Source organism: Leptinotarsa decemlineata, unplaced genomic scaffold (assembly GCF_025532065.1).
Source record: "Leptinotarsa decemlineata unplaced genomic scaffold, Ldec_3_MD MMD2_P_RNA_scaffold_6, whole genome shotgun sequence".
NCBI classification, from domain to species: domain Eukaryota; kingdom Metazoa; phylum Arthropoda; class Insecta; order Coleoptera; family Chrysomelidae; genus Leptinotarsa; species Leptinotarsa decemlineata.
Window position 1 is genome coordinate 16,175,334 of NW_027412533.1, and position 12,120 is coordinate 16,187,453.

The following is a 12,120-nucleotide window of genomic DNA, read 5'->3' on the forward strand; positions in this document are numbered from 1 at the left end:
AGCAGCGAATCTATGATCTTCCTGATGATTTCGCAGAACGAGTGAAACAAGGTATTCAGACGACATAGAATGCTGTTGTACGATAATAATGCGAATGATGTGATTATATATCATGCAGATCAGCTGATTATGACGACGACGACATCATGAGTATATCATCTGATTCAGATGACTACAATGAGGATGATATCATTATTATATCATCTGATTCAGATGACGATACCATAATTATTGTTTCTGATGATGAGGAGCGTTAGTCCATATCATTGCATGATTAATAAAAAAATAACAGCCCTTTTTCAGGCTACAATTAAAGACTGAAACAATAAAAAAAATAGCTCTTTTCAGAGCTACCATTATACTTTCAAACAGAAACAGATTCATACCATTGTTAACATTATGTTAACATTATAATCTCAAACGAAATATATGTATGTGAAAGTATTCATCATTATATGCATATTAATGATTTGACAAATGCCACTTCAACTTTCATTTAAAGTAGTACTCATCATATGCATAGATATTCAATGACTATCAAATTCCAAATTTCGACTTTTCAGTCAAAGTAGTAATTTATTTGTCATATAATGTATAGATATTCAAAGACTAACAAATTCCAACTTAGACTTTTATTAATCAAAGTATTCATTTGTCACAATAATCTATGAATACTAATACAACTAACTACTGTTTGTGTGAATAATGTAGCCCTGAAAAGGCTGTTGTTGTTTTTTTTGACCGTAGGTCCACGTTATTGTGCCACAGGTTGGACATTATTACATATAATACATGTAGATACTCGGGTGAAGTTTGTTAGTGGCCTCTCGCAAGCTTCACACCAATTCTGTCCCATTTCCATAATTGAGACAGTGTTGTGGGTTTGACATGGGCATACCACCCTCCATTATTGTTTCTATGCGAATAAAACCGAAAGCAGCACCAACATAGTTTTTTGTTCTCTCCATCTATTGTGCTGATCAATACGTATGCATCCAATGCACATACAAATCCAAGGATCTTCCAGTGTCTCACTGACATTGAGTGTTTCGCATACCGATCCTCATAGCACCATCACCTTCAGTTGTGTCAGCTTCTATCCCTTCATCATCTCCTTCTTCATCCATGACCCTCTCAAACTCCATCACGTCATCATCTTCGTCGCTTTGGTTGGCCTCGTTTTCAACTTCGTCTATCTCATCTTCATCGACTCCAACAATCTTCTGCTTCAACTATTACTTCCCTCTAGCGAACATTGACATCCTCATCATCTGATTCGTCTATCCAATTGTTTTCATCAACAGCAGCTATTCTATTTAATGCAGCATTTATTTTTTGCAGAATTCATCTGTTGTTGTTTGCTCACAGTTGTAGAGAGTGAATGAATGAACTCTAGGTTTGCAAGTCAACTTATATAGGAGTGATGCGACTCCCACTTGACTCGTTTAGAGTGGAATAGTAGGAGAAGTTATCCCACAATACTTCCACATGATGTTGATTGTGTATAAATAGAGATCGTAGGTATAGGAGAGAGCATTCAGAGTTTCTGTAAGTCATCTCTTTATATTTCTAATCGAATTAGTAAAATGCCGTTTCCAAAAGAGTGGAATAAAAACCAAAAGTGTGTGTCTACCCAATGATGATTGCAGGGGCTATTGTGTGCTACTTTTGTCAAATAAGTAACCTAAGGATTCAATCAATCCATGTACTGGTATGTGTAGTAGTGCGTGTTGCGGATTCAACTATCGCCTCCTTCTCATCCACCGAAGCGAACAAAATCGATTATCGTCAACAACAGTTACAGTGTCTGAAGTGTTCCGAACCTATAATATTTAACATATAGGTATCTGTAAAAAATTTGTGGTATCTGTGCTCCGTTCCAACTCCACTGCAACGTTGTTTTGCGTTGTGATACATATTCCATGAATTGTTGGAATCATGTATGCAATGCATGTAGAAGTACTTGGGATCTGTGTGAGAAGGTTGTCAACTCTACCCCAATAGTGAGAATCCATTTTTTTCAATGTTGGTGTTTGACGCACGAGCAACAACTATTGAGGAATAGAGTCAAAGAACGTTCCACCACATCCACAGAGACATATTAACATTTTTCATTTTTATTATCGTTATTGTCCTCTATTATTATAAATATATATATATTTTGAATTTATTTGTATTATTTTCTAACATTTAAAAATACATGCATCAACACAAAGTTTTCCTCTTAAATGACAAAGATTGTTACATGCTGAATAGTTTAGTGAGAGAGCGCATGTGCCAGTTGATGAAAGAGCGCATGCGCTAGTTTATTTTCTTCTATAAATGGTGAGGTCTCAGTAACATCATCACCTTTCCTATCCACATTCTATTGCTATCACATATCATTCCTCAGACCTTAATAATCATGAGCTCTATGCCGCTATTGATTGCTGAAGATGGTTCACCACTTGTGATATCGATCAGACTGATTTGAAAATATTCCAGTATTATTACATTTATCGAGTCAAGATTCGATAAATGATTTTGATATTAACGACTTCGTTAACTTTGCAGATGTGCCAGAACCAAATGAGCAAATTATTATTGAAAATCCGATCGTTTCGCAATTATCATCACTCAAACACTCTTCATCTACCCTTCCTCTTGGTGTTGATAAGAATCTAGAACAATCAAGAGGAAGGTTACTAAGGCATCTTCATCGATTGTCACTGACTTTAAAGAAAGAAAGAATCCAAAAGTGTTGTGCGACAGAAAAAACCGCAACGAAAAGTGACAGATCGAAGAGGAAGCCAAAAGGTACTCCTAAAGAAATGAAGAGTGATTTGAAAGCTGAACCGCTATCTTCTTTCAGCCCCCTCCATCGTTTGGGGAAATGAAAAAAGGAAAGCAAAATGCCGTCTTGTAAAGGCACAGATGACTATTGCTGAACTTGAAAAGAGTGAGCGAGCTATTAATGCTAATAATGAAACTCTTGAAGCATTAGATGCCAAGATTGCATTAGCGAAGGTTGAATTGGCTAGAATGTCTAAAGATGATGAACTCCGTTCAAAAATTGGTAAAGATAAGCAATTCCATCAACGTTCGAGAATGCAAGCTCAGGCTGAGCTTGAGGAGTCGACTAAGCTTTATGAGACAGCATTATCAGTGAGAGATAATTGGCAAAAAGAGTTGGATACTGCATTTCAAAGTGACGGCGATTAGTTTTGGGAATGATAATGTGTTTTCAATATCGTGAGTTGAAAAATATAAGCGGGAATGGAGTATACAATTAATTTGGTTGGTATACACAGAACATTGCGAATGGCTGGGGCAATGTTTAACCGCTGCAATATTTTTCAGTTCACATACTTATAATTGAAATGAAAACAATAATGAACTTTAATATTACTTTATTCATAAAAGTCACTATTATATACATTTAAACCATATTTGATTCATCAATCCAAGAATTTTGTTCGCTAGGAAGGCCTAACCACTTTACATATACTTTATTTTTTCTTCTCTTCAACACACTTCTCAATCAGATATACGTCAGGATTCTCGGTTCGTAATAACTCTTCTCGTAAAAACATCCTCTAATCGGCTGTTCATTCATATCTTCAAGATTATAAGTCGTTGGGATGGTTTTATAATTTTAACAATCTTGAATAGCTCCGTGGTAAAATTCGCAGTGTAAGACTTTTCAAAAATATGTTAATTTACTTATACGTACAATATCATTTAATTGGAATTTGGGTTTACTTTGTCTTCCTCCAATTCCATTGATACCCTTGAATTTTAATTTTGTTGTGAATCAACATTGATGGTGTGCCATACCTATTGTACGATGAACTTTATTATTATATCTACTAGTTATAATTGGAAGAATATCAAGCCATTTGTGGTGACCTCTCATCGAAAATTCCTTGTAGAGCCATGCCTTTATTGTACGAATCACTCTTTCTGCTATAGCTGCCTTCTTTGTGCTAAATGTGAATAATGATTGATATTATATTCTCGCATGAGAGATGGAAAGCTTTTATTGAAAAATTCTTTCCCTTGATCGCTTTGTATGTGTTTGGGGGAGTATTTGGCTTCTTTTCAGTACATGTTTCATTGCATTAGTTACTGTACTACCTGTTTTATCTTTAACTGCTACAGTCCACAGATATTTGGAGTAACAATCTATCACTACAAGTATATATCGGTATCCTTCATTACTTTTTGCATAAGGTTGCAGTTCAGCTAAATCTATTTGCCATAGATCTGCAAAACCTTTGATGGTGGTTATTCTTCTACGAAATTACGTCTTGCAGGTTTATGTAATTCATTAACAACTTGTCGTTTGACATCACTTATTTCATTAGTCATTCTATTTCAATATGATTAAAGAGAAAGGTGATAATGTTACTGCATTGAATGATGATGTGACAGTGATCATTACATGTGAATATGTTAATATATTATACCTTCTTCACGTAATTCTTCAATTATTGAAATTATTTCATTATCATGTCCGGTATGTCCGGCTGACTTTGAAGCTACCAATAGTCGTAGGCGAGCAACTAACTCTTTCGGTGAATTCCAGTACACATAATTCACAGGTTTAGAATTATATATTTTCTCCATTTTCACTCGTTTGAGTGCTCCACCAATTTTACTTCTACTTCTTATTGGATATTGTCGTGAGTCTAATAGAGGTTTGATAACTTCACGAAATTTTTTAGAATTTGTATTTTTAAAACCATTCTTCAGATGATATTGTTTATATGGAGCATTCGTTATTTTCAATATTTTGGAATATACTTGACGAGTTTCTTCATTATCAACATCTTGTGGATTCTTCAAAAAAATCATATCATACAATTCTGGACTACCTGCGCATTCATATTTTTTCACTTTATTAGCATCCCAAAATGAAATGTTTCCATCTTTGAAATTTACCACTAGACTTCCCATTTTCAGCTTTTGTGTAATTGGATCCATACGTACGCCAAATGTTCCATCATATGCTGGATTTCTAGATTTTATATTATTCAAATGTTTCATCAAAACATCTTCACCACTTTCATTCATAACAGGTGAGATGTCAGGATCCGAGGAATCGATGTGGGACGATGATGGTGTTTCGAATAGAGTTGTTCTCATATCGTCTTGAAGTGTGCTCGTGTCACTATTCACAGATGATACACTACCAAAAGATTGTTTTCTTCCTATTGGAGTACTCATGGGATAATTTGAAGTAGATTGAACAGTTCCATGATTTGGTGATAACACTGGTGATTTAGAAGTAGCGTTTGATGATAAAACATTCAATGGTTTCATTATGGGCTCATACAATCTTTCAAGTGTCCGTACGATTTTCAATATTATCATTCTTGATAGAGTTGAATTTCTGCCTGACAGCTTCTGTTGTCTCTACTAGTTGACGTTTCAAATTTATTCATTGTTTTTATTTTCAGGATCTTTTTTTGTATTCATAATGCCCTTTTTTTTGAATTAAAGCTTAATTCGTTGGTGAAGTGACCACTACAATATTCAGTGATCGAATAAGTTCCAAAAACAAGATCATGGGTATATAAAACTATCGAATCCTTTGCGATATCTACCTTCATCTATTTTTCTATCCTTATCAATGACTAGAAATCCATATTGGTCCTCCCAGCATTTAACACACATCAATTGGAATTGTTTGAATGTTACATCGGGTGAAACATGATCTGAATAAATGTGATGTAAATTCGTCTCATCTTGTTTGAACATTATAATGAAATTGGTATTGTCACGCACTAACTGTTTGGGTACCCGTGAATATGTCTGTGCTAGATAAAAACAATCAACATCCTTATGACGTCCCATACAGAAATATGATCTAATAATATCTTGCTTTTCACATATTACATCATCGAAAATGAAAACAGAATTAGGCTTAGCGTCGGAGGGTTCCACTATTTCTGCATTATTGCTGAATGTATAAAAACCTAATCCTTTTATAGGTTCCAAAACACTTCGCAAGTACTGATATTTAGGTTGATTGAGTGATTTCGAATAGAGATACACATTTCTAAATCTCAGTCCTTGTGGATGTGTTAATAGTGATATCATTGCATTCGTCTTTCCACAATTTGAAGGTCCTATAATGAGTCCTCGAACTGATGATGGAAGTAGTGGACCATGTCTGAATACCCTTTGTCCATTCAATCCACAACCAAATTTCTCATCTAGATTATCTACAGCAAACTTTTCTTTCTGTTTTACAATGCGCATCGTGCCGTGGTTGGAGACTATATAAATGTTATTAGCTTATTCATTTCAATGTGTACCATCAAACGATACGGACGTATTGAAAGTGATCGTAAAATTAAAAGAGGTTGTGGTTTTGTTAATGATTTAATAAACAAACTTCCTTTCGAATTACATCTACCGGAGGTTATCAATACTGTGGACCGGGTACAAAATTGAAACAACGTTTAGCTCGTAACGACCCTGGAATCAATAAATTAGATATTGAATGCAAAAAACACGATATTCAATATTCTAAGCATCCATCCGATCTTGCAGCAAGACATTTAGCCGACAAAGAACTTGAATACAGCGCTTGGGATAGGGTTAAATCGAAGGACGCGAGTATTGGGGAAAGAGCAGCTGCATTACTTGTCACCAACTTGTCATTATGAAAGCGAAAAGACATATGGGCATGGGTTGTAGTACCAATAAGAAAAAATGTAAGAGGAAACAAACGAAGAAAAATAAAATTAAAAAAGTTGCATTTGGTGCTGGGATAGTCCATAAAGTGCGAAATGTATTGAAGAAAGCTGGTGGGAATCAATTTGTGACGAATAATAGCAAAAAAGCTATCACTGTGGCATTGCAGGCGGCACGTAAATACCTTAAAGCTGCCGTGGAAAGAAGAAAATCCGCACACCACGCATAATTCCTGTTCCCAAGATCGTGGACTTTTACCATTGATACCAATTTTTGCTGGACTATCCGCACTAGGAAGTTTGGCGGGAGCTGCTGCTGGTATTACCAAGGCCGTGAATTCGGCAAAAGCCAGCAGAGCGGCTTTAATGGAAGCCAATCGTCACAATAAAACCATGGAGGCTGTAGCATTAGGCAAACGCGGAAGTGGAATATATCTCAAACCATACCGTAAAGGTTTAGGACTATATTTAAAACCATACAAAGCCACAAACAAAACAAAAAACTAATTGAACCCCTACCTCAGAGGCCTCTTACTGATCTCGATCTCAGTTATTATGCACAAAAAAATGAAAATTCCACATTTTCGTGGTGTTTTTATGCGTGATAGATTACCATCTCCAGGTCCAAAACAAAACGAGACAGCTATTGTTAATTTAGATGGAATAAGTGGACCAGGAACACATTGGGTGGCATATAAAAAATGTGGAAAGAAGTCACATATTTCGATAGTTTTGGAGATCTACCCCCACCATTGGAATTGACTCGATTCTTTCGAAAATGTTCGAATGTAAAAATCAAATATAACTATGATCGACAACAGAAATTTAATACAGTTCTCTGTGGTCACTTGTGCTTGCAGTTTCTCTCTAAATAATTTTCCAAATAAAAATGGATTCAACACCAAAACTGGATCGGGAGGCTATCAAGGGAATGGGGTTTTCACTTAGAATGTTTTCAAAATATGGTACCTTGAAAAAAATGGATAAAGTGATGCTTGCAAATATGCCTAAGGAAGTGATACTTGCATGTGTTGCACATGAGATTGCATATGTTTGGGAAAAGTTGCCTAAGCATCTGCAAGATGACATCGATATAATGAAACATAGATATTGTTATGAGCACCACCACCACGATCAAAATTCAGAATCGGATGTTAATGACGGTCCTATACCTCGGAAATCTATGTGTTGTATTTGTAATATAGAGGATGTGAATATTGGTATCAATAAAAATGATACTTATTACAATACAACACCTTCCAAAAAGTGTAAATTGTCTCAAATGTGCTGTTGCTGTGTACAATAATAAATTGAAATGTGTTTCAAATATTCATCAGTCATGTCACGAAAGTTCGAGCTACAAGCTGTCGGACAAGTGTCTTGAGTGCGGATTTTTTTCCACCAATTGAATTGGATAGGAACAGTCGTTATGGATTAGGACTTTTGGGATTCTATGGATGCAATACAATCAATAATATAACTGAAGCTAATAACTTAGTTAGTTTTAGAATCAGTAATGACAACTCATCGATACCCCAAAAGTTGACAATTGAAATTCCATGTGGTGCTTATGAAATAGAAGAGATCAATGCCGTCATACAGAAACATATCATGTTCAGATTGTTTCATGATAAAAAACCAAATGATGTCGTTGCAGATGATATTTTCTATCTACACGCCAATAATAATACATTCAAATGTGAAATGCGATCCAAATATGAAATTGATCTGACACATCCAAATTCAATAGCAGAAATGATGGGGTTCGCTCATGAAATATTTCCACCAAATCAGATACATGAATCATCATTACCAATAAACATTACAACTGTGAGACTTATCCGCTTAGATTGCAATATAATATCTGGTTCATATATAAATGGTGAAGAATCCCACATTCTTTTCTCATTCGATATTGATGTTGAACCTGGCTACAATCTTACTAAAGAACCACACAGTATTATATATATGCCTGTCAGTCCAGAAGGTCGTCAATTGATTCACAACATTACAGTGCGTATTTTGGATGAAAAAAATAACCTTATCGATTTTGGAAGTGAAGAAGAGATTTTCATTATTTTGGAATTGAAGAAAATCGAATAACTGTTGTTATGGGTTTCATTTATAATAGACAAAATCGCATTGAACAATCCCAAACGAGTTGCACTATCAAAAAGAAAGGTGTGCATAAAAAGAAGCTCATTCCACAAGTGTATGCTAAACAGTTAGCACATAACGCTCTGTCTGTGAGTGATCTTAAATTTTTGAAATCGATTGGATTGAAAGTGAGAAAATAACAATGGTGCTCGAAACAAACAATGAAAAGTTGAATATATTCAATGAACCAGTGCTCGATCATTCTCTCATAAGTTTACATGAGCACACATATAAGCCCTATGGATCACCGCTATTCAGGAATTCGGATGAAATCAGAATTGCAATCAATAATCAAGATGTTATACTAGATATTGCCGAGAGCTTCATTTACATAGAAGGTAAATTCACCCCCAAAGATGTAGCGAAAACATGCTATCTCTCGAATAATGCAATTGCATTTCTCTTTGACGAAATTCGTTATGAAATGGGAGGTGAACAAGTGGCTGTTGTTAGAAAACCTGGGATAACATCTACAATGAAAACCATGATATCATTTGGACAATCTCATGCTAACACATTATTGACATCTGGTTGGGGACTTTCACAATTGAAGCAAGATATCTTGGATACAAACAGTCATGTTTTTAGTGGAAAACTACCACTGAAATATTTGATGGGTTTTGCTGAAGATTACAACAAAAGTATCTTGAATGCCAAACAGGAATTGATTTTGATTATCGCTCGATCATTCAAAAACTCATATATAGGTGAGGTTGATGCTGATTTGGAAATAAATAAAATCGAATGGAAAATAAGGCATATTGTACCAGATGATAAACACAAGCTCAAACTTTTGAGTAGAATAAACAAAAGCGGTCTGAATGCCAAAATCAAGTTGGCGTATCGTATGTGGGACCTCTATGAACTACCATCATTACGTGGGACTTCTTCAGACATATGGGCCATCAAAACAACTAACGCATTGGAAACTCCTCGTTTTGTCATCATCGCATTCCAAAGTACTACCACATCTGAAGATAGAACACAAGATATTACAAAATTCACAACTGCTGATATCAATAGTATTCGAGTATACTTGAATTCTGAAGTTTATCCATATGAGCGTTGGAATTTGAATTTCGATAAAAAACTTGATGCTCCTGCTTATTATGCTTTTGAGAGTTTCCAGCGAAGTTATTATGATAAAGATATGAGTGAACCTCTGATGGACATTGGACAATTTAGAGAGAATCCACTATTCGTCATCGATTGTTCCCATCAACCGAATGCAACAAAATCATCAACTATTGATATAAAGATTGAGTTTGAGACGAGGAAGACCAAGTTTCCAGACAACACTAAAGTATATGCATTAATTTTGCATGATACAGTTTTAACATACAATGCATTGGATGGTTCAGTTCATAGCAGATATTGACACTTTTTTTTCACTCTATCATGTACTGTTTTATGATCTTTTTTTTTTTTTTATTTGTAACTGACTTATATCATGTATTGTATTTTATATCATATTTATTGTTTTGTAATCATTTTCTATTGTATTTCATCAGATTTAAATAAATAAAACATGAAAATAATACAAAGTTTTTTATTTGACATTATTTATGATTCACAGGAACATACAGACTATCTAAAATAACTTCTTCCTCATAATCATCATTTTCGCGACCATCTTCAATTTCCTCTCGATTTTCATCATTCAATTCAAAGTGATGAATAATCCATTCTGGCAAGTATGGTTGGAGGCTATACAGGAATCTTCTTAGGTTCAGTTCAATCATAACCTCACAAAGTTGCCACAATTCCAATTCATTATCCAAAAATTTGTTGCAAACTTCTGCACCACTCCAATAGTTCTCAGCATCACGAAGGCATAATTCGATTTGTTTTTCATCATAGCATACACTCATATCATAAACGCTTGCATGTTCGGCTCCATCACCCAACACCTTCAATTTAGACGACAAATGTTGAACCGATGATTTGAGATCTACAATATCGACCCAATCTTGACTTGCGTACTGCATCCACATCTTTAAATGGTGGAACTGAAATCGAACAAAAAAAAAAACAATAAGCAACCTCCAATTTTTCAGTGATATAATACTCACATTCCCATTTTACTTGTAGTTACAAAGTGAGTGTATTCAACTAAGTTAGTAATGTTTATATTTCCATATAATTATCATCTAATATATGAATATTAATAAAACAATAAGAAATTCATTATAATTACTATTATTATTCAATCATATTGAATTTGACTAGAGTTATCGTTTTCACACCAAAAAAAACTTTGTAAGCTATGACCTAAAGAAATTCACTATAAATTATTACTATTATTCAATCATATTGAATTTGACTAGAGATCGCGTTTTCATGCCAGCAAAACTTTGTTGGCTCTGTCCTAAATACATCATCGTATATTTACCACCTGATGAGTTGATACAAGATATATCGTCATCACTGAATTGCAACGAAATACGTTTTGGTAGCCATGTTTTAAATAATTTATCATTGCTCACATCTTGCAAAGTTAATAAAATTGATTTACCAAATCGTGTAGAATAAGTTGACATATTTTTAATTATGTACACTTCATCAATTGGCAATGATGATAAGGCCTTTTGCTCTAGTATTTCAACCTCCTGTACAATCAAATTATTAATTTTATTCAAGTCTACTTTTGAAACGGACATGATGAAAATATATATGAAAATATAAACAATTTCCAACAGACAAATACACTCACCGTCTTCCTTCTATTACGAACTGAATAACACTCTACCAATTGCTAACTGCTGCAGATATATTCGTCTACTGATTTCATAGTGTGCCAGGCATTTCTTTTATATTAAACAGTGTGAGTCACCCCCACCATGAAACCGTGAAAGATTCACATTGCTAGTTGCTATCCACTAGAGATGCCTGACGTCACAGCCAAGCCCATCTCCCAACTTGATGCGATAACAGTTGCCGGTACGAGCAAGCAGTGGTCGTTGCGGTCTCGGAGAGGGTAGACGCTAGGCAAACAGTCCTCGGCTGCCGTTGTGTCACCATGGATAGCGGGGCTAGAGCGAACCTTCATCGCTTCAGGAGAGGTGAGGGCAGACCGATGAATACGCATTACTCTGCCACACGTCGTGGAGTGAACATGTCGCTCTCTAGCCGTTGAACGTTATTGCTGTGACGTCACTCCACTACTAACTTGGTGCCCTAACACCGATGGAGCATTTATTACTTGGAGGATCTTCGAAGTATGCAGACGTATGTTTGTACATAGACAAACAAGCACATGATGAAACCCTGTACCGTGCAT

General features: G+C 35.2%; 1 protein-coding gene across 1 annotated transcript in view; it reads left to right on the forward strand.

The window, feature by feature from the left end:
• The window catches only part of Atf3 (Activating transcription factor 3), a 148,922-nt gene that overhangs the window by 58,686 nt on the left and 78,116 nt on the right, over positions 1-12,120 (forward strand). The gene's annotated exons all lie outside the window — the stretch shown is intronic.